A 24,720-nucleotide genomic window follows, 5' to 3' on the forward strand; every position below is an offset into this window, starting at 1 on the left:
GCTGGCCAACCTCCCACGTCCCTCCCCAGCCCCGATGGTGCACCAGTGGGGTCGCTCGGCCTGGCCTGTGCCCTCTTGCTATCCGGGACCTCTCAGGGGATGTCAGAGAGCCAGTTTCAGCTCAATCCTACAGGCCAGGCCAAGGGACCCCACTGGTGCATGAATTCGGGCCTCTAGTTTTAAATAAGAGACATGAGCATCTACAGCTTTTGGTATCCATGGGGAGAAGGACAGGGAAGAAGATGAAGAGGAAGACAAAAAAGAAGGCAGTAAATGTATACAACTAAATGCTTAACAAGTAATAAGACTCCAATCAGCTAAAGTTCTCATTTCTGTAACATGTCACAAAGTCATAGTTTATATTTACCTTTTCCTTCTTTTGTTGTTGATTTGCCCTCAGTCAGCACTTTAGCTAGTCAGGGTTTTACCTCATGGAGCAGTTAATACCTTTATTACTGAATATTTTGAACACTCAGTGATTTTGACTTTCTTTGCAAATTTTAATATTTGATATAGAAATTAATAAGAAGTCACTATGAGAATACTCTGAATTTTGAATCTTGTTTTTTTTTCTTCTACCACATATTGTACAGTTATAAAAAATGCCTGTTAGTTTCTATGGATTTTATTAATTTTTTAAAAAAGAATTTATTTTTTTGTATTATTTTCTGATTCTATAGTTACAAAATTAGGTTTAGAGATAAAAATAAAATTAAACCAATTAGTAACATGATATGGAAGAAAAAAATCAAGTTGAGATTCTTCCTCTTTTAATCAAACGCAACTTCTTTTCTTATATTGCTTAAATGCTGCTTGATTACATAAAGATCATTTTGTACCTTTTCTATTTCTGTCCCAGGAAAGGGACTCCAAAAGTGCTGACACAATATTTTTATTTTTCTTTCTTTTAAATATGCTTTTATGAGACAGGTCAAAACTATAGGTTATAGAATAAGATTCCAAAGAAATGAAAAAGTGAACTATATACAATTGCAGTGGCCTCTTGAGCCTTCTCAGAATTAAGGTCAACTAAAAAATCTCATAGGTAGTTATTACCTCCATCACCTGTTGTTAAAACAAGCCCACAATCTGCTTTCTTCTCTTCTTTGATGCCCCAGAGAGATTGCTATCACTGCACTTTATATTCCTTCCCTCCTCACCTCATTATAACTTTGAGACACAGAAAGGAGATGATTTATTCCTCTCAACCCTCAAGAAAATCGCAACAGACTACTGCTGGAGCCAATCTCAGAGAACAAAGGTCTATTATGTATTCTACCTGCTGCTCCTACACTATGCAACAGTCATTCACCATAAACAAGACAAGTAGCACCCCCAAAGAGTGGCCATGTAAACATGTGGGTAGAAAAAAACACAGTAAAAACACATTCAAGGGCAGAAATCAAAATATATATTTTTTTTACTCTATCTCCTAATTGCCTAGTAAAGTGCCTTGTAAGGTGTATGCATTCAATGAACAATTGTTGGTAACAATTGGGTTGAAATACTGTAGGGTGAATTCATTCAGTTGATTTTTTTCTAATAATTTATTTTGTTTGTATGTGGAGGGTAAGTGGGAAAAAAGAGATGAGCTATAAAAGCATGCAATTCTATGATCTTGTGATATCCATACTTAAACTCCCATATATTCAATTCTTTAAAACTATGTCTGAGTGTTAGCTTACTCCATATTTTTGCATATTTGAAACTAGTCATATAAAAAAGATTTATGGAAAATGTGTACTTTTTATCAATGGCTGAGTTTTCACATTTATTTCACTTATCTCATCTTAGATTCATGATAAAAAAATTCAGCCATCCATAAACATATCGGTTTTTTTAATGCAAATTGATAATCCTATATGAAGCGAGAATTCACACATTTCCTATAAAGCCTTTAGATAATAACAGCTTTGGGTGAGCACCCTAAGTTAAATAAGACCGTGTGAAAGTAGTTCAGAAAGCACATACGTTGCTTGATTTTTATTCTTTCTTAAATAACCTGACTTGAGATCCTCTTCAAAGAAATTTATCCTTTAAATAAATTTTTTCATAACGTTGAACAATAACCATTATTGCTCTTCAACAAATATTTCTGGGTCCCTTTCTAAGCCAAAAGTAGAACTGCACTTTCCTGCCCCCATTTAATTTGGAGCAAATCTAAGGGAGCAAAAGTGACTTGTGTCACTCTTGGGCAGGGGCTTCAGAACCGATGCATGAACATGTGACCCTGTACATCCCTTTTCCTAGATGCAACCTCTTCTTGCCTGGGTTCTTTTGCAAGTATAGAGAGTAGAACTTCCTGCCCATCTGTTTTGAGAACATATAATCAGTAGGAAATAAATCTTGGTTGTATTTAGCCACAGAACTTCGGAGGCTATTTTTTCCCAAGGCATAACCTATAAATTAATCTTTCTTAACCAGCACATGTAAACATCCTATTTTCTTTGGAAATGTTGACATAAAATGTGTATTTGCTTATTCTGTACAATATGCTCTAAGTTTTGTCTGGAACAGCGGTTCTCAACCTGTGGGTCGCGACCCCTTTGGGGGTTGAACGACCCTTTCACAGGGGTCGCCTAAGACCATCAGAAAACACATATATAATTACATATTGTTTTTGTGATTAATCCCTATGCTTTAATTATGTTCAATTTATAACAATGAAAATACATCCTGCATATCAGATATTTACATTACAATTCGTAACAGTGGCAAAATTATAGTTATGAAGTAGCAAAGGAAATAATTTTATGGTTGGGGGTCACCACAACATGAGGAACTGTATTAAAGGGTCGCGGCATTAGGAAGGTTGAGAACCACTGGTCTAGAAAATGTGCATAAGGACCCTGGCCAGGCAGCTCAATTGGTCAGAGAGTTGGCCGATACACCAAGATTAAGGTTCAATCTCAGGGCTGATATAAGTATCAACCAATAAATGCATAAATCATTGGTACAACTAATCAATATTTCTCTCTCAAATCAATAAATAATTTTTTAAAAAAGAGAATGGGCAGGGATAAGTGATAAATGAATGGATGAGAAAAGGGAGATTGGGGATAATATGGCAGTGTACTACTTTAACAACTACAGTAGAGTTAGTAAGAGCTTATGTAATCTACTGCAATTGTAATGACTGAAAATGCCTGATGTAATATTCAACCATAACTCTAACCTCCTCTCATACCCAAATGCTTTCTTCTTATATGACTGTTGCCACTGTGGTTGCTTTTTGAGCAGTTTTAAAAATCATACTGACTGTGAGAAATTCAATTCAGAAACACCTTACTTTGTAATATATATTTCAGGCCTCGAAACCAAATAAGGTGTTTATAAGGCTACTAGACATATAGGATGCAATCAATATCTTCTCAGGAGAAATGACTCATGTTTATTTTGGATGTTTATATCAGCTTCCATTCTCCTGCGGGGAAAGAGGAAGAGAATTTGCTAGATTGTAACAAATATTAAAGCAATGTCCAATAGGAGAATGCAAATCAAGTTGAACAGAGACCTTTGCTAAAGCTGAAATCAGCATAGATTTGATGGATTTAAGAAACAGGGACTGGCAATAAAATAAGCCAAGGATTAGAAAGAATTTTACATATGGCAATCGCTTTAGCACAGCAGGACTCCACCAGCATCCTTCATCTTCTCCTCATTAGATATGTTTCTCAGGGCTTCCACTTCTAAAAGGCCACAGACTGTCCTTCCCATCTCCCCAATTAAATCACTGCCATTTGTCCACAATGTGTCTAGTAAGTATATTTAGTTCCTAGCTCTTTCCCTTAAGTTATTGCTTTTAGTTTTCTAACTCACTGTGTAAATGTTAAGTTATTGATTGAAATAAATATTAAACAATATTAATTTTAAGCTGAAAGGCAATAAACTATAAAGATTAAAGAGCAGCCTTTTTAACTGCATTAAAACTGTATTTGAATACCAGCCTTACCACTTAAAAAATTCTGCACTTTGGAGAAGAACTTAAACTTTTTAAGTTGCAATTAAATTATCTTTAGGATTATGTTGAAGATGATAATGATGTTAGTAGTATTTACCTCATATTTTTTGTCAGTAATAAATATTACATATACAGTGGGGCCTTGACTTACGAGTGTTCCGACTAACGAGTTTTTTGAGATACCAGCTGTCTCTCGGCCGATTTTTTGCATTGAGTTGATAGAGTAATTTGAGTTAACCAGCTCCTTAATGAGCTCCTTAACGTGCTTGGTCTCGGAACGAATTGAACTCGTAAGTCAAGGCCCCACTGTATAACGAAGATTTTTAATGGCTGTTAAATTTGAATTTAAAACAAATAATGAATAATATTTTAGTAGGAGTATATCCCAAATATTTAAACATACTTATACTAAAAAAATAGAGGAACACACTAATACATAATATATACACATATGCACATACACACATTTCTAAATTTATTTATCTGAATTAATAATTAACAGGCATTAACTGCATTGTTATTTGCTAAATTTAGAAACCATATATATATAACCTCCAACAGTTTGTAAAATATGATATTAGCAAAGTGATAACTGCTATTATTATTATTATTATCATTATTATGTCAATCCTTGTAATATTCCTAGAGTTTTATATTTTGAAGCAAGCATGATTCAACATTATTAGAAACATAGTCAACTTTATTCTTTTAAGGCAAATTTAAATCTCATTTTTTCACACCTTTTTCTCCACTTATGTGCTTGTTCTATGTACTTCACTCAGAGATTATCTTATTCATTTAATACTACCCGGGGAAGATCAACTTCTCAGGTGGCTCCCATGACCCTGCCACCTGGCATTCGAATCCTTGTGTGATCCCTGCCCTTGAGTGTGGTGGGACCCATGACTTGTTCTAACCAAGAAAATATGGCAAAGATGACAGAATGTATGTGATTATGTGTATGTAACTGTGTGATTATATTACAATATTATAATGTCCACCTTGCTTGAGTCTCTTTCCTTTATTAGTTTTGAAAAACACGTAAGGCTCCCTCCATTATAAGCAACTGTGGGCAATATCTAGAAGCTGATGATGGTCTCCAGTCAGCAGCCCGCAAGAAATTGAAGACCTCAATATTAAAACCACAAGGAACTGAATTCTATCAGGAAGCTGAATGTTCCCCCTTGGTTGTTTTCCATTAAAGCACCAGATGAGGCTGTCACCTTGGCCAGCCACTTGATTGCAACCTTATGAATTCTTAAGCAAAAGATCTAGCTAAGCCATATCCAAATTCTCAATCCACAGAAACTGCAACATATTAAATGTTTGGTTTTATACCACACTACAGGCCCAGTACACGAAATTAGTGCACGGGTAGGTTCCCTAGGCCTGGCCAGCAATCAGGGCTGATCTGTGGGGTAACCAGTCCAGTGAACGGGGGGAGGGGGGGGGAGCCCGTGGCACCCACCTTGGCCGGCCTGGTGCTGCCCGCACACTGGCCCCATCCCCCGCCACTGCCAGTAGCCTCCCTTTGCAGAGCAACTGGTGGGGCAATCGGGGGGCCCCTGCTGGCATCCACCTTGGCTAGCCTGGGGCCTGCAGGCTGGGGGCAACTCCTGTGTTGAGCATCTGCCCCCTGGTGGTCAGTGCGCATCATAGCAAGCAGTCATTCTGCAGGTTGTTCCACCATTCAGCCGATTTGCATATTAGGCTTTTATTATATAGGATATTAAATGATTGGTCTTATATCTGTGGTAATTGTTATTCAGCAGCAATAGGTAACTAATAAACTATCTTTTAATACCACTGTCATTAGCTACTTATTAATAACTAGAGGCCCGGTGCACAAAAATTTGTGCACTGGGGGGGGGGGTGTTTCCTCAGCCCTGCCTGTGCCCTCTTGCAGTCTGGGACCCCTCGGGAGATAAGGACCTGCTGGCTTAGGCCTGCTCCCGGATGGCAGAGGGCACGCCCAATCCCTAGGTTGCAGCCCCTGGTCAGGCTCAGAGCAGGGCCGATTGGGGAGTTGGGGCGTTGCCCCCTGTCATGCACAGAGCAGGGCGGATTGAGAGGTTGCAATGCCACCCTCAGTCACGCTCAGGGTAGGGCCGATTAGGGGGTTGGGGCACTTCCCCCTGTCACACTCAAGGCAGGGTCAATGGGGAGGTTGCGGTGCTACCCCCTGTCATGCACAGAGCAGGGTCGATCAGGGGGTTGAGGCGCTGCCCCCTGTCATGCACAGAGCAGGGCCGATAGAGGAGTTGGGGCACCGCCTCCCGTCACCCACAGAGCAGGGCCGATCAGGGGGTTGGGGTGCCGCAGCCACTGTCACACTCAGGGCAGGGCCAATGGGGAGGTTATGGCTCTACCCCGTCACACACAGAGCAGGGCCCGTGGGGGAGGGGGGATTGGGGCACCACACCCTGTCACACACAGAGCCGCAGGTTGATCAGGGGGTTGGGGAGCTCCCCCCTATCAGGCACAGAGCCGGGCTGATCAGGGGGTTGGGGCGCCTTCCCCTGTCACGAACAGAGCAGGGCGGATAGGGAGGTTGTGGCCCTGCTCCCTGTCACACACAGAGCCGCAGAGCGATCAGGGGGTTTGGTTGCTGCCCCCTGTCACACTGACCCCGGTGCCGGGAGGCATATTACCCTTTTACTATATAGGATAGAGGCCTAGTGCACGGGTGGGGGCAGGCTGGTTAGCCCTGAAGGGTGTCCTGGATCAGGGTGGGGGTCCTGCTTGGGTGCCTGACCAGCCTAGATGAGGGGATGATGGCTGTTTGCAGCTGGTCACACACCCTTCAGGGTGGGGGTCCCCACTGGGGTTCCTGGCCAGTCTGGGTGAGGGTCTGAGGGCTGTTTTCAGGCTGGTGGGTGACTGAAGCTCCCAACCGCTCCTTTTTTTCTTTTTTTAAAAATTCTGGGCCAAGGCCTCTGCTGCTGAAAGCAGGTATCTGGTTTGTTTTGGTTCTGTAATCAAAACACTGTATCATCTCCAGCTCTGAGATCCCGGCCAGCTGAAAGCTGGTTTCTGAGGTTTTGTTTAGCTTCTATATTTGTTACAATGTTTCAAACTGCCAGCTCAGAGGCCGGCAAGGCAGGCGGGGAACGTTGGAGTCCTCCTTCACTGAAGCAAGCAAGCCTCATGTTCGCTTCCAGCTGCCTGGCTGCCGGCCGCCATCTTGGCTGGCAGTTAATTTGCATATCGCCCTGATTAGCCAATGGGAAGGGTAGTGGTTGTACACTAATTACCATGTTTCTCTTTTATTAGATAGGATAGGAAAGGGGCAAAGAGAGAAGCCAGACATTATAGGCATATCATTTGGGCAGCTAAACCAGGAAGCTGCAATTTTGTACTCCCCAGGGAACCACCAGCCTATGTCTTGCAAAACACTGGGGTAAAAGATCCAACAAAATGAGGATAGATGTATGAGTAGTAAAGTTGGGGTGACTAGGGAAGTTGTCTGTCAGTCAAACCTGGGGATAAAGATGGTTGGCTAGAATGGTTTGCATACCACAGCAAGCACAAAGAAGTTTGGGAAAACATGATCCCCTAAACAAAGGAATTCTCTCTCTCATTGCCCTGGGCTCTCTTGTGCTCTTGGCTCTCTGTTGGCTTCCTTGCATTTGCCTGTGTTTCCTCCATACCACGTGGCCCTGTGGACCCCACATGCAATGGGTTGGTGGGCTGAATCAGGGAAACACAGATTAAACTAGCCCGATGCTGGATTGGGTTATGCAGACATGGAAAGGAAACTCTAGACACTGACTCCGATTTTAGCTCTACTGAGGCCCCAGCTACACTCTTATGGTGGGACAAAGGGAAATGGGACTTTGGAAACTCAAGGGTTTAATTCCATGGGATAAAGCTTTCTACCATATCTCATCCTCCAGTGTGAGTCTCAGAAAACTCTTTTTCTTAGGATAGCACAAAAAATCCACCCCCACAAGCAATTGGGGGAGATGAGGACCTCTCCCCTCTGTTAATACTTCCACTTATGTTACTGGTTGACTAACCTGAATGGCCATACATTGAATGCAAACATTTGAATGCCTCAGTGATGTTCTATGCTAAACAAGAAATCAACTCTTTCTTTTTTCTTAGCTAGCATTTGAAATACATTATTCTAGCACTTATTACATTGATTTGTAGTTGCTTTGTGTTCACATATTATATGATCTCCTCTATAAAAGAGGTATGCTAGCATATATTTTGCTGAGTGCCGGTGAGATGTGGCTGTCATTCATTGCCCAGCAATCAATGAATGACAATGGCAGTATCTTAATGGGACTTCCCTGGGGATTAAGAACTTCTAATATATTTGTCTTTATATGTCTTTACCTAATACATGGCACTTATTACGTACCTAGAGTGTACACTACTTTAATGAAAATTAGATTTCGTTGGCTTTTTAAACTCTGAAAAAAAGTTGTGTTTAGATTTTTTTCTAAAAATTTTCACAATTTCCCTAACCATGTATCTCCTAACCATGAATCTGTAAGAAATATGAGTTTTTATATGGGGGCAGGTGGTGGATTGCAAATCACATTATAAACTTCATATCTTTGACTATTCTATAAGTATATTTCAGTAACATTTCTATTAAATTGAACAAAACAATGTATGGCCTAATACAACATGCAAAAAAACTTTCTTTATAATGCTACCACATGAATGAAGACTAAAATAGGCAACCATCTTTTGTTTTGTTTTTTTCTAAGCTTAAAACTAAACAAAATATATCAGTAGAAAGAAGATGGTTAAAAGCATCAAGTTCTCCTGACTCTGTCTTTCTCTTTACTGATTTCATTTCATCTATTGAATTCCTTAGTTGCTAAATATTAATAAAATTAAGTAAATAATAGGATTAAATAGTAAATATTTCAGAACACCAAATATATAAAAGTTGTAGAGGCTCCAACTACAATATAGATGACTACCACATCATAAAATAAAATTCAAAGTGACATAAATCATTATTACTAAATATATAATTGGTAACATGAATTAGGATCATATTTTTAGGTCTTTAATTAAAACCATGTTTTTGGTGTCCAGAAACATTTCTATTTTTAATAGCCAGGCCTTTGACTATGATAAATGCAGTGATAAAACTACATTTTAACAGGTTTTTTTGAGATAGTAATCCTTGAGATGAAGTAGTTTTTCTCTACTGCTTTTTTCTTATCATTTACTCATTTTCAAAATGAGCTAGAGTATTCATAGCCATTTTTATCAGCCTCTTTTTTCTCTTCAATGCAATCATCAAATAGATTATATGTACTGCCATTCCAATTTTATTAGGTTCATTTTGTATGACTCTGAATTTTTAGTTCAAATTCTTTTATTGAAATCAACAGCCTTATCATTTCATTTCATTCAAGAATAGAAAGACCATCATTTCACAGAGCTGGCAGCTTTTCTGCTTCAGAGATTCTGTAATTTAGTTGGCTACTCTAATAGGGTTATATTTCATGTATGCTGAATGCACCCTTTATGCTTGTGTTACTGCTTAGAGAACTCACAGACAAAATAAAGTAGTTTATTGCATAAGAGATGGCAATTGCATTGACCATTAACCTCAATAACTTGCAAAGTCTGTAGAGAAGCTTATAAACCACTTTGTAGTAAGTTAAAGTGGTACCCGGTATTTGTTCAAGCTGAAGCACTGATATATAAAGGAAAGTTTTACATTCTCTTTCCTGGTGAGCAGACCTATCATTTCAAAATCAAGTGTATTTTGCATATATATATATATATATATATACACACATATATATATGAAAGATTTTGCCTATGGTTGCTTTAGGGATTTTGACTTACACATTCCAATGTAAATGTATGTGAATAATATTTATGTTGATCAAATTTTAATTCTTATTAGGATGAAAATAAATTTTATACATATAGTAAAATGCCTCTGTTAAGTTTTAATGCAACTATATTAAAAATGCATAAACACATGCATTCTTTATGCAACTGGTAAATCAGATAATTATAACCAAATAAATATATTACATATACTTGTTCAGCATAAAATAAGAAACCATTTAAACTGTAATTTTCTTTAGATCACTAATTTCCATTTAATTTCTGCTTTGTGAGCAAAGGCATATATTATATTCCAATTGCTTTACAAGAAAAATAATTGAAATTATATATTTTTTAAATTACATTATTTTCTGAATATAGTACTTGTGCATGTTAACTTAGTATTTACTTTTAAAGTTGTTAAAATAGCTTCAAAAACCTTAAATATGATTTTAAATATTGATTAATAAAATAAACTTATCAAAAGTAAATGTAATGTGAAATAAGTAGCTTACAAATGGAGAATGTTAACTTAAAAAAAAATGAGAAACCACATACTTACAAATGTGCATTACAGAGCGTCACTATTCTTTAGTATAGATCAGGATATACCCAAAGAAGTAGAAATTGGGTAACCTGATAGCTCTCTCACCAACATTCTGATTCTATTATGTTTAGAAGACATGGAATCATTTATATAATGGAAACTTTATACCACCCTTTAGAAAAAAAATTGAATTTGTCAATGAGCAAAAAATAAATGTAGAAAAAAGGGAGGCAAATAAATAATTATCTTACTTTCCTACCGTATAATTCTCAAATCTAAACTACTTCAAAAATATGAATAAAATGTGTCATTATACAAAGAGGGAGCAAGAAACCAAATGAAAAACTAATGTTATAGCTGCCTTTAGGACATTTTTAAAAAGAGCCTTGGTTTTTAAAAGCTTCTTTGTGAATAAAAGACAAGGCTTTGAAACCAAAATGGTTTCAAGTTGGAATTTGAAGTTTGGCCTAAAATGAACTTGTTCAAAGTTCTCTATCATAGATGAATGGGAGAACAACCATAGATCCGTTAAGTCATCAAGAAAGAGATAAGAAAAAACAAAACCTAAAACTGTCTGATCCAGCCTTAGTCTTCCACACAGGAAAAAAAAAGTTTCCTTTAGGATATAATCTTCCTTTATGTGGCTTTGAAGATTTAATGTACAGTATTGGTATTAAAGGAGAAAATTCTAAGCAAAAGAAATAATTCAATGTATATTATCCATTGAAAGGGAAGCTCCATAATGACAAGGTTTTTTGGTTATTAATATTTCCCCACAATATAAAACATTCCCTGCCACATGGCAGATACTCAATAAATATTTAATGAATAAATTGATGAATTTAGTCCCAAATAAGGAAGACAAGGACTAGAAAACTAAATATATATTTTGCAACAACACAACCTCAACAAAACCTCTTATGATTCTCACAGAAAAAGTACAAATATTCTTTTAAAATTAAAAAACAAAGAAAAATAATTTACCAGTATTTGGGATTAATTTTTTTAAATGCCAGATAATAAGTATATTAGATAATAAAATAAGCATTGTTGAACTTCTTAAAGTTATGAGATATAAAATTGAAATAAAAGAAATGTTTAAACAAAAGAAAATTTGAAAACATGTTCTAGAAACTAAAAAATATAATCCTTGCAGTTAAAACTAGAAAAAAAGCTCCTGTAATTGTTATGTGAAACAGAAATGCTGAGAACAAAGAGGCAAGCTTGACAAAAAAGACTTTAAATTTCTGTTTTTAATAAAAATTTAATCAAAACTCTCTTTTTTAACATAATTAAACTGAATTTTCTTGTCCTTGCCTTATATCTCCTTCATTATATGTAGTGATCAGATCTTAGATTCAAGCAGAAAAGGGGCAAACATAATCATAGAGTTATTATCTGGTAGTTTTGGGAATATACATTTTCAAGAAATGTATTTTTTGGAAATGAGAGCTTACTTGTGGGAAACAATAGGCAAATCATTGTTAAAAAGATTACAAAATAAGAAGACATTTATTCAATGAAATATTTCGAATTTAAATACTTTAAGAAACACTAATATTATAGAAAACAAATTTATTTTACTTTAGTTTATGAATTAATATTTAGCAATATTTTCTAATTTGATACAACCTATAGTTTTAAAACTCAACCTGCACAAGTGTTCCTTTTTCTCCACATCCTCTCCAGCACTTGTCGTTTGTTGATTTGTTGATGATGGCCATTCTGACAGGTGTGAGATGGTACCTCATTGTTGTTTTGATTTGCATCTCTCGGATGATTAGTGACTTTGAGCATGTTTTCATATGTCTCTTGGCTTTCTGAATGTCCTCTTTTGAGAGGTGTCTATTTGGCTCCTTTGCCCATTTTTTGATTGGATTGTTTATCTTCTTTTTGTTAAGTTGTATGAGTTCCCTATAAATTTTGGAGATTAGGCCCTTATCAGATATGACGTTGGCAAATATATTTTCCCAAGCAGTGGGTTTTCTTGTTGTTTTGTTGATGGTTTCTTTTGCTGTGCAGAAGCTTTTTATTTTGATGTAGTCTCATTTGTTCATTTTCTCTTTAGTTTCAACTGCCCTAGGAGCTGTGTCAGTGAAGAAATTGCTTCGGCATATGTCTGAGATTTTGTGCCTTTGGATTCTTCTAGAATTTTTATGGTTTCCTGTCGTACATTTAAGTCCTTTATCCATTTTGAGTTTATTTTTGTGTATGTTGTAAGTTGGTGGTCTAGTTTCATTTTCTTGCATATATCTGTCCAATTTTCCCAACACCATTTATTGAAGAGACTATCTTGGCTCCATTGTATGTTCTTGCCTCCTTTGTCAAATATTAATTGAGCATATTGGTTCGGGCCGATTTCTGGGGTCTCTATTCTATTCCATTGGTCTATATGTCTGTTCTTGTGCCAGTACCAGGCAGTTTTGAGAACAGTGGCTTTGTAATACAGCTTGATATCTGATATTGAGATCCCACCTACTTTGTTCTTTCTCAGGATCGCTGCAGCTATTCGGGGTCTTTTTTTATTCCAGATGAATTTTTGGAGAGTTCGTTCTAGATCTGTGAAGTATGCCGTTCGTATTTTAATGGGAAGTGCGTTGAATTTATAGATTGCTTTCGGTAGTATAGGCATTTTAATGATGTTGATTCTACCAATCCATGAACACGGTATGTTCTTCCATCTGTTTATGTCTTCCTCTATCTCTTTTTTCAACGTCCTGTAGTTTTCTGAGTAGAGGTCTTTTACCTCTTTAGTTAAGCTTATTCCTAGGTAGCTTAAACTGCTGGTGGGAATGCAGACTGGTGCAGCCACTATGGAAGACAGTATGGAGTTTCCTCAAAAAACTGGAAATGGAACTCCCATTTGACCCTGTGATCCCACTTCTAGGAATATATCCCAATGAAAGGGCGAGGGCTAGGCCCTCCACCTTGCCCCAGGGTAAAGGCTACGCCCTCCACCTTCCCCCAGGGTAAGGGCTACGTCCTCCATCTTACCTTGGCCACGTGTTGGGCAAGGAGCTTCTTCACGGAAGTCTAAGACTCTGCTAGCCACACCCAGGAACGGGACATCGACTTGTGCCTGGCCAATCGGCAAAGCACAGTCCTTTCTCCTCCCTTACTCCAACCCCCCCTATATAACCGGTCTCTGGGCGGGGTTGGCCTCTCTCAGCCACTTGGCCTGCCGTTGTGTCGGTGAGTCTGGTGGACGGGAGCCAAGCTAGCTCGAAATACAGATTCTTATGCTTTTGCATCGATTGGCTGGCTCCCTGATGTGGTTTCTTGGGAATCTTGAAATCTGGGCACAACACCAAGAAACCAGAAACACCAATCAGAAAGGATATATGCACTTCTATGTTCATAGCAGCACAATTCACCATAGCTAAGATCTGGAAACAGCCTAAGTGCCCATCAGTAGATGAATGGATTAGAAAACTGTGGTACATCTACACGATGGAATACTATGCTGCTGTAAAAAAAGAAGGAACTCTTACAATTTGCAATGGCATGGATGGAACTGGAGAGCATTATGCTAAGTGAAATAAGTCAGTCAATGAAGGAAAAATACTACATGATTTCACTCATTCATGGATAATAGAGACCATTATAAACTTTTGAACAACAATAGATACAGAGGCAGAGCTGCCTCACACAGATTGCCAAACTGCAGCGGGAAGGCCAGAGAGGGTTGGGGGGCAGAAGGGAGGGGGGTAAGAGATCAACCGAAGGACTTGTATGCATGCATATGAGCATAACCAATGGACATAAGACACTGGGGGGTAGGGGAAGCCGGGGTATTGTCAAGGGCGGGGAAAAAAAAAGGACACATATTTAATACCCTTTGTAATGCTTTAAGCAATAAAAAAAAAAAGAAAGAAATCCGCCCCCCCCACAAAAAATAAAAAAAATAAAACTCAACCTGTATAGTATTTAATTTTTATTCAAAATGATCTGACAAAGATAAAAGTCTTCAGTAAACAGTGAATATTTATTTTATTAGAAAATTATGATACATTCAGATGTCCAAATATTCTAAGTAATTTACAAACTAGGTCAAATTAAAAATAAACACCAATGACTTTCCCATTTTTAATGTAAAAATCTTCCTGTTTTTAAGTAAAATTTACTCATTATTTTAAGTAAATCTATTTCTCATAAACTGAGATTTCTCTCAACTTCTGATTTTCTCATGGTTTAATTTTTAACATGTTTTTAAGTAGGTATATTATTATTTACCATAATTAATATATGAGAGTTGATAGTAGATATACATGTTTATAAATAAAACATAGATTACAGGAGAAAAGATGATCATCGAACTACTATATTTATCCCTCATAAAGACAGCCAGAGTCCATTTTTTTTAATCCTCACCTAAGAATATGTTTTTATTGACTTTTAGAGAGAGAGGGGAAGGGAGAGAGAAAAAGAGAAAAAGAGAGAGAGAGAAACATCAATATAAGAGAGAAACATTGATCGGTTACCTTCCATAAGCCTCCGACTGGGGATCAAACCTCCAATGAACTGAGCCACCCCACCAGAGCTCCATTTCTTATTTAAACTGAAAGATATGGAGGTTCCATAGTAAGAAGATATGGATGACTCAAATCAATACATGTATCTCATTGCCAAATTCTTTAAAATTATTTAAACTATTTCTAACATTTAACAAAGGAATAATTTGGGTAATTAGTCCATTTTTCTTTAAGATTAAAGAAAATCATACTGTTACTTCATAACTTATTACAACTTCATGTAAATCTATACTAATAAAAGGGTAATATGTTAATTAGACCAGACATCTTTCTGCACAAAGCCACAGTGTCAGGGGCCAAGGCAGAGGCAGTTAGGGGTGATCAGGCCAGCAGGGGGGGAGCAATCAGGCTGGCAGCGGGGAGCAGTTATTGGGTGATCAGGTTAGCAGGGGAGCAGTTAGGGGCATCAGGCTGGCAGGCAGGTGAATGGTTAGCAGCCAATGGTCCTGGATTGCGAGAGGGATGTCTGACTGCAGGTTTAGGTGGGATTGGGCCTAAACTGGCAATCAGACATCCCCCAAGGGGTCCCAGATTGGAGAGGGTGCAGACTGGGCTGAGGGACCTCTCCCCTGTGCATGAATTTTGTGCACTGGGCCTCTCGTTGTAATATAAATATATATTTTACTTCACCACTAAAAATGACCTTTTAGAATATCTACATTATCTAAAGTTTAAGATAAATTCATTTAATACTCATACCAAATTTTAAAACAATACAAATTAAGTATAATAAGACCAAAGGTATCACTGTTTTAACCTATTTGTTGAGTAGTAAGTGAAAAGACCTTTTCAAAATATATTTATATACATAACAAATTAGTTTTATGCTATTAGTATGGTCTTTGGGACTTTTGAGTGGAGATGCATTTGCATTTTCCAGTTGTTGAGTAAAAAAATATTAAATGAAAATTCTCTGTATAACAAACTCTTAGAGAATATTTGCTTCTACTATAATATATTTTTTCTCTGAAATCTCATACATTGAGCCACTTTTGGTAATTGGCTTTCAAATGACTTATGTTGCAATATAATTTACATTCATCTAACAGAAAAAAAAGACCCTCCACCACAATTTAAAATAGTATGTTCTCAGATTAAAACAATTTAAAATGGTATCTTTTTTAATGTATGCCCTTCCCCTAGCCATTGAATATGTGGGATCAAATGAAATATGACTGGGTAATTACTTTGAAAGGTGTGAAACCCTAATTTGAGGCCTTTTTTTTCCTATGTGCTTCAGAAATGTTCATTCACTTCCACACAGTAGTTTACCATTTAATTTGTCTACCTTACAAATATAAAGGAGCTCTTTCAAGTCTCTTGAATGTGTCTATTACTTCTTACTTCATAGGCAGAATGTATTTTCTCCATTTTTTTTACTTGACCAATATCTACTTATTACACAAGTCTAACACAGATATGGCTTCCTGAAGACAATCTTCTTCTGATCTGAATATCTAGTAAACTTACTCCTTGAACACTCTCAGACACCCCTTCATGACACTAACCATACTTTTGTGATTATTAAATTAATATCTATTTATTTGACATTTTACATTTTGTACACAGCCCGTAGTACACTACTTGACACACAGTGAGGGCACAGTGAAGACCTGATAGATAAATTAATAAAAAGGGTCACCAAGGTGAATCATAAATTACTTCAGAAAAATGAAGACATAACCTATATTTTGCTCTGTTCTAGTCAGTTAAATACAGACTCTCTTTAAATGTTTTTCAATGTGTTCTCTATAGAGATTTTGTGAATCCTCAGTAAAATTTTCTTGAGTATTACAAAATTGCAAAGGAAACCCAGAAGATTGCACATTTGTCCCCCAAATTAATGATAGTGATCATAATTTTTAAATGAAAACATTGCACATTATCCTTTGCATATTGACACATTATCACTGAGGTCAGTGTGGCTCAACAAGTTTGGTATCTCAGTTTGCCATTCTTAATATATTCAAATGGCAAACTAAAGACAGAGTTAAATTAGGAAAAGTAGCTGTGATCACAGGAGAAATGACATTTATTGAAGGAAAATATTTGTTCATAAAGCAGATGGCTAAATGTTTTACAATGTAATAAAAACATGCATGTTCACAATATATATTCTAAGCTATTGTATAATATTTGAGTCTCTGCACAACCTTAAAATAGTGGCATGGTTTATATATTTTAAAATTTACTTATCAAAATCATTTAAATAATAAAATGTTATGAAAGACTTATTTAAAAATGTCCTCTACTTGTGATTAAATTGTTCTATAACTTAACTGTGGTGGTATCGGTCATACATATTTATATGTGTGATAAAATTTTATAGAACTAAACATACACACATATTGCATGTAAAAATGGTGAAAAGTGAGGTACGGTCAATTTCCTAGTTTGAGTACAATTATTATACAAAATATTACGATTGGTGGCGGTATATTAGATCTCTATGTGTTGTTTCTTACAACTGTATGTGAATCCACAACTACCTCAAGTTAACCCCTCCACACACACACTATCAATTCCGTGAGGATATTGACTCTGTCTTATTCAGCATTGTATCCTAACATCTAAATAGTGCCTTGTACTTTGTGGCCAAAAAATAAACAGCTGTTTAATAAATACATGAATTCCTATGGATAAAGCATGTAAGAAAGTGGAAGCTTTAACACCAGAAATGTAATCATGTATAATACTCATTCCCTGCAAATGACTAATGGATATTCAAAGTTCATATTTATTAGTTCTGTTTTATGAAATTATTAGAATTAAAATTGGATTTAAAACAAAAGCAGTAGCTTTTGAGACCAAAATATTCCTCTCATTTATTTTAAAATTAACTGCCGAAACCGGTTTGGCTCAGTAGATAGAGCGTCGCCCTGCGGACTGAAGGGTCCCGGGTTCGATTCCCGTCAAGGGCATGTGCCTGGCTTGCTGATCGATGTCTCTCTCATCGATGTTTCTAACTCTCTATCTCTCTCCCTTCCTCTCTGTAAAAAATCAATAAAATATATTTAAAAAAATTAACATTTATTTTTTAAAACAAGAGTAATATAAATGAGAACATTTTTGTATTCGTAAAATAATTTGGTGATATCAATCTTTTCTTATTAATTATGTTTAAAGACAATGCCACAACTACCACCACCACAATAAAAGAAAAAAAAAGTACAAGACTACAATGCGTTTTTACAATTTAACATAAGGTATCACATGTTGTTATAGTAAAGCTCTAATTTCAGTCATAATAGATTTATAAAGACTCCGTGCACATCAAAATGAGAAGCCCTTAGCTTTATTTTTCTTAATTTATTACCAGTTATTATTATCACTATTAAATTTTATTATATAAATACTTCCCTAAAGTTTATTGCACTGTCTCTTGATAACAGCAGAATAATGTTCCATTTTATGTAAATAATCAAAATGATGTTACATTTCTGATAACCATTTTTTTTCAGTTTTAGTTCCTTCTGAGATTCTTCATATAAAAATTATATAAGCTCTCCCATCTAAGTACTAACCAGGCCCAACCCTGCTTTAGCTTGGAGCAGTCAATTGGGTAAAAGGAGACTCATGTAATACTTTAAACAATAAAGAATTTAAATTTAAAAAGTTATATAAGCTCTACACAGAAGCAAAATCATAAAAGAAAAATATAAATCTATGTAACAAATGCATGTTTATATATCATATCCACACTGCAAGCATTCTTGTATCATGTTAATCACTTTATTTCTAACAGTCTTTTCTGCTAACCTAAAGATGATATAGATTTGTCATTTTTATACATTGATGTTGCCTAATTTGACAACTAGCTAATAAGCCTTTAAGACTCTAGAATGTTAGATAACATTATAATATGTTCATAATAAATCTTTGTACTGTTAATGCTAATAAACATTAACAGGCTTTTCAAAAATATAATTTGCCAACAGCATATTTCACAGACCTAGAACAAACCCTCCAAAAATTCATCTGGAATAAAAAAAAGACCCCCGAATAGCCCCAGCAATCCTGAGAAAGAAGAACAAAGTTGAAGGAATCACAATACCAGTTATTAAGCTGTATTACAAAGCCACTGTTCTCAAAACTGCCTGGTACTGGCACAAGAACAGACATACAGACCAATGGAACAGAACAGAGAACCCAGAAACCAACCCAGGCCATTATGTTCAATTAATATTTGACAAAGGAGGCAAAAGCATACAGTGGAGTCAAGACAGTCTCTTCAATAAATGGTGTTGGGAAAATTGGACAGACACATACACAAAATGAAACTAGACCACCAACTCACACCATACACAAAAATAAACTCAAAATGGATAAAGGACTTAAACGTAAGATGAGAAACCATAAAAAATATTAGAGGAATCCACAGGCAGCAAAATCTCAGACATATGCCGAAGCAATATCTTTACTGATACAGCTCCTAGGGCAATGGAAACTAAGGAGAAAATAAATAAATGGGACTAAATCAAAATAAAAAACTTCTGTACAGAAAAATAAACCATCAACAAAACAATAAGAGAGCCCACTGCCTGGGAGAACATATTTCCAATGTTATCTCTGATAAGGGTCTAATCTCCAAAATTTATAGGGAACTCATACAACTTAACAAAAAGAAGATAAACAACCCAATCAAAAAAATGGGCAAAGTACCTAAATAGAGACTTTTTAAAAGAGGACATACAGAAGGCCAAGAAACATATGAAAACATGCTCAAAGTCACTCATCATCCCAGAGATGCAAATCAAATTGCCCATGAAGTACCATCTCACACCTGTCAGAATGGCTATCATCAACAAATCAACAAATGACAAGTGCTGGCGAGGATGTGGAGAAAAAGGAACCCTCGTGCACTGCTGGTGGGAATGCAGACTGGTGCAGCCACTGTGGAGAACAGTATGGAGTTTTCTCAAAAAATTAAAAATGAAAGTCCCATTTGACCCAGTGATCCCACTTCTAGGACTATAACCCAAGAAACCAGAAACACCAATCAGAAAGGATATATGCACCCCTATGTTCATAGCAGCACAACTTACAATAGCTAAGGTTTGGAAATAGTCTAAGTACCCATCAGCAGATGAGTGGATTAAAAGCTGTGGTGCATCTACACAATGGAATACTACACTGCTATAAAAAAAAAGAACTCTTACCACTTGCAAGAGCATAGATGGACCTGGAGAGCATTATGCTAAGTCAGTGGTTCTCAACCTTCCTAATGCCGCGACCCTTTAATACAGTTCCTCGTGTTGTGGTGACCCCCAACCATAAAATTATTTTCGTTGCTACTTCATAACTGTAATTTTGCTACTGTTATGAATCATAATGTAAATATTTGATATGCAGGATGTTATAAATTGAACATAATTCAAGCATAGTGATAAATCACAAAAACAATATGTAATTATATATGTGTTTTCCGATGGTCTCAGGCGACCCCTGGGAAAGGGTCGTTCAACCCCCAAAAGGGTCTCGACGCACAGGTTGAGAATCGCTGTGCTAAGTGAAATATGCCAGTCAGAGAAAGATAAGTATCACGTGATCTCACTCATTTGTGGAATATAATGAACAACATAAACTGATGAACAAAAATAGATCCAGAGACATAGAAGCATGGAACAGACTGTCCAACCTCAGAGGGAAGGCAGGGGAGTGGTGGTTGTGAGAGGGTGTGTAAAAGATCAACCCAAGGGATTTGTATGCATACATATAAGCATAATCCATGGACACAGACAGTAGTGGGGTGAGGGCATGTGCTGGGGAGTGGGAAAGTCTGGGGAGAGATCAATGGGGGAAAAAGGAGACATATATAATACTTTAAACAATAATGAATTTAAATTAAAAATATATATAATTTTATATTTTTTTCAAAGTAAGCCAGAAGAAAACAATACCAAATGTGTTCCAAGTTCTCTACAGGCTTAAAATAAGGGGATATTTAATGTGATGGATTAAAGGCAGAACATATTTTATAATTTTACTCACAGAAAAAATATATTACTTATGTATTATATAAAATATATTTAATACAGCCCTGGACAGTTTGGCTCAGTGGCTAGAGCATTGGCCTACAGATCAAAAGGTCCTGGGTTTGATTCCAATTAAGGGCAGGTACCTTGGTTTCAGGCTGTTCCGCAGCCTGGGCCCTGGTCTGGACGAGTGCAGGAGGCAACTAATCGATGTGTTTCTCTCACATCGATATTTCTCTCTCTGTCTTTCCCTCTTTCTTCCACTCTCCCTAAGAATCAATGGAAAAATATCCTTGGGTGAGGATATATATGTATATATGTATATATGTATATATGTATATATGTATGTATATTTAATACATAGTTACATATTAATGTTTTATATATAGCTATATGATTATTTACATATATCTTATATATAAATATATGCGTATCATACATAAGTGTGAGAATTCTTGAAATCACACATTAAACTTCAAAAATTGAAAGTTAATTTTTAATTTACTAAAATTCAATACATTATATTCAAAATCAGTATCCTATCATTAGAATAAATATTTACATTATGAAGTCAATAAAAATATGTTATTGCTGCAAAAATAGTTGGCATATGGTAGAGTGTTAGTAAAATTCACATAGTTAACTCAAGTAAGAACATTAATATTTTCTTCAAGTGCCAAACTGTGTAAAGATAAATATATTTATACAAATAGAAGCTGCCACCCATTGAGAACAGTCATTCTAAGTATTTCAATAAGGTTATCTGTGGTCTCCCTTGCTTACTGATAAACACCCTAATTCGAAATGGAGGCAATATAAAGAAGATGAAACTTTAATTATGGCTGGTGTCTGGTGGGAGACAAATTGTGTTTAAGTTCTTAAACAATATGTACTATGATTATAATAAAACTTTTACAAATTATTTAAAGGCCAATGTGAAAAACACAATCCTCTGATGAGGCCTTCAGCCCTAATACTGTGATAAGCACTAAAAAGGGAAAATCACAACACAGGCATCTTGCTGGTTTTGCCTTGATGTTCCCAGTGGAGAGATTCATTTTGTGCCTAACTCAGAGACCTCACTCAGTTTCTCTTCCAATATGACAATTAGCATCACGTTACCCACAATGCCTCACATAGTGATTTTGCTTTGAAAACAGATTTAATTGAGCCTTGCTGAGCTTCATTAATGTGTCTGTTTAAATTGAGCAAACCTAATTATCTCACATGAAACTTATGCCACCTCTGGTGTGACAAAGCTAATGCGATTAAAGTTAGCAAGACGTATTAATTGAGTATTGTGAGCATGCAGTATATCTAGTAACAAACAAACAAACAAAAATTCATTATACCTCAGGGACTGGACAGTTTGTAACATATCCACACCAATCATAATGTACATTACTAATGCAATATTATCCTTGGTTTAAAGGTTCGTAAAACTCAGAATCAGAGGGCCGCTATAAGCCTTAGGGATAGATATCTAGGTAGATTTAAGATGTTTTGTATTGTATATTTTGTTTCTACACTGTGAAAACCAATAATTTTCAAATAATTCATAAGATATGGACTTTAACTCTGTGGATATTATCCTAAAACACACACACACACACACACACACACACACACACACACACAAAAAACACACATTACCCTAGCTGGTTTGGCTCAGTGGATAGAGCGTTGGCCTGTGGACTGAAGGGTCCCAGGTTTGATTCTGGCCAAGGGCACATGCCTGGGTTGCAGGCTTGATCCCCAGTAAGGGGGCATGCAGGAGGCAGCCAATCAATGATTCTCTCTCATCATTGATGTTTCTCTCTCCTTCTCCCTTCCTCTCTGAAATCAATAAAAATATATTTAAAAACAAAACACATTAAATCAAAAGAAGCCATTATTTCTGGTTTCTGGTTACCCATGGAAAGGGATTAGAAGTTGCCACTTCATCCTAGTAAAATCTAAACAGAAGGGGTAATGAACAGCTTTTTTAGGATCTGTAAAAGGAAGGACACAGGACAATGGATGATCTAAGAGTGCTGGAACACAGGTGAATACAGGGCGTGGACTTTTCAGAGCAGACTCACAAATGGGGACCACCACAGGAAGGAGTGTCAGGATAGGAAAACCTGAACTTAATCAATAAGTTACTGGAAGCGCAATGTGTGCAAGTCTAAGAGATAAGAACTCCATAGGTTCCCCTCATGGAAGAGCCTCCACATTTTGTGAGTGTCACCTTAAGAAAGTCAATCAGACTCTCACAGAAAATATCTGAGGAAACTGCCCTCCTGCTTCTGGCAGAATGAGGACTAACCATTCTGAAATATGCCGGCGTGTGCTGTTATTCTTAACAAGGGATGTCCTGCCAGGACCGGTTTGGCTCAGTGGATGGAGCGTTGGCCTGCGGACTGAAGGTTCGATTCCAGTCAAGGGCATGTACCTGGGTTGTGGGCACATCCCCAGTAGGAGATGTGCAGGAGGCAGCTGATCGATGTTTCTCTCTCATTGATGTTTCGGACTCTCTATCTCTCTCCCTTCCCCTCTGTAAAAAATCAATAAAATATATTTAAAAAAACAAAAACAAAAACAAGGGATGTCCTCAGGAGGAACCACTTCAGAGCCTGGCCATCTGGGATCTCATCTGAGCCTAACTCACTGGAGGGAAGGAAAATAGCTAATCCCATCCCACTCTAACCATCCAGGGTAGAGAAAAAAGAAAGTAGATATAATTTTATGTGGATAATAATTACATGTGAAGTTCATTTGATTATTCAGTCAATTCTTAATATGGATAAAAACTATACGACTTACCAGTAAAGATTACTTTGTCTTCCTCTATTCCACAGAAAAAATAGTTTCCAGCCACAACCCCTGGTAACTTTGTAAAGGTTTGTTCTAATGTGGAATGTGAAAACATATAAAAAAGTTTCATAATCCATTTCATTATATTTTATATTTTGAATGAGTCTGACCCATGCATACTTTTGTACCTTGATGCTCTTTTTAAATTCAGAAATCACCAATATACTGAATTGTGCAGGTATTCCAAAGATTGAGATAGTTCTTATCAAACACCGTTGGTTATTTTCCTTGAAACAACAGGTCCTCACTGTTTACTTTAGAGAAAATGTCTGCCAAACGCCCAGTTTGCATAATTACAGTTTGTCAGTCATTCTTTCTGTTAAAATGGTGTTTTGGGCATAGAGTGGCTAGTTAACTTGCAACTTAAAAAGCAGTACAGGTGTTTTTCATGAAGACAAACATGGGAGAGTGATATTCTGCAGAAGTGCTTGGTGCACCTGTCCCGTTTTGTTACATAGCACATTAAACGTATATGCAAAGAATGAATTTTAATAAATGCTTCAACAAGGGCATTTTAAATGGAAACCGGTTGTTTTTATAATTGTGAATATAGCAGTCAGAAACAGGGCTGTGAGTGCTAGAGCCACTATGTTGATTCCTACTAAAGAGCCAGCATTCATATCCACTCTTGCTTTGCACCATCAGTGCAAAGGTCAACCCAGAGAAAAATGTAAATAACAGCATGGTATTACCATGAGGACAGCATTGACCTCATGAACCTCTTCAAAATGTGTCAGAGAACCCGAGTACTCTGCGGACCACACTTTGAGAAATCATTTCAATCAAAAAGGGCAGCCACCATTAAGCTTCAGACACTTGTTGCCTTCAGGTCATTCAGGCCAAAAATGGCCATTCCTTCAGTTTACAGAACAACTGGCATTTTTTAAAAATAACAATACTTATACAATATTAATAATAAGTAATTCAACTTAAACCGGAGTCTTGTCTTGACCAGCTACAAGATGAGTAGATCTCCGCACTGACCCACCAGTTTATACAGAGGACTCATCTGCGTCCAGTTACAAGTTAAGTCCA

This window comes from Myotis yumanensis, unplaced genomic scaffold (genome assembly GCF_028538775.1).
Source record: "Myotis yumanensis isolate MYYU_CA2020_CCGP unplaced genomic scaffold, mMyoYum1.0.hap1 SCAF_3, whole genome shotgun sequence".
NCBI lineage: Eukaryota > Metazoa > Chordata > Mammalia > Chiroptera > Vespertilionidae > Myotis > Myotis yumanensis.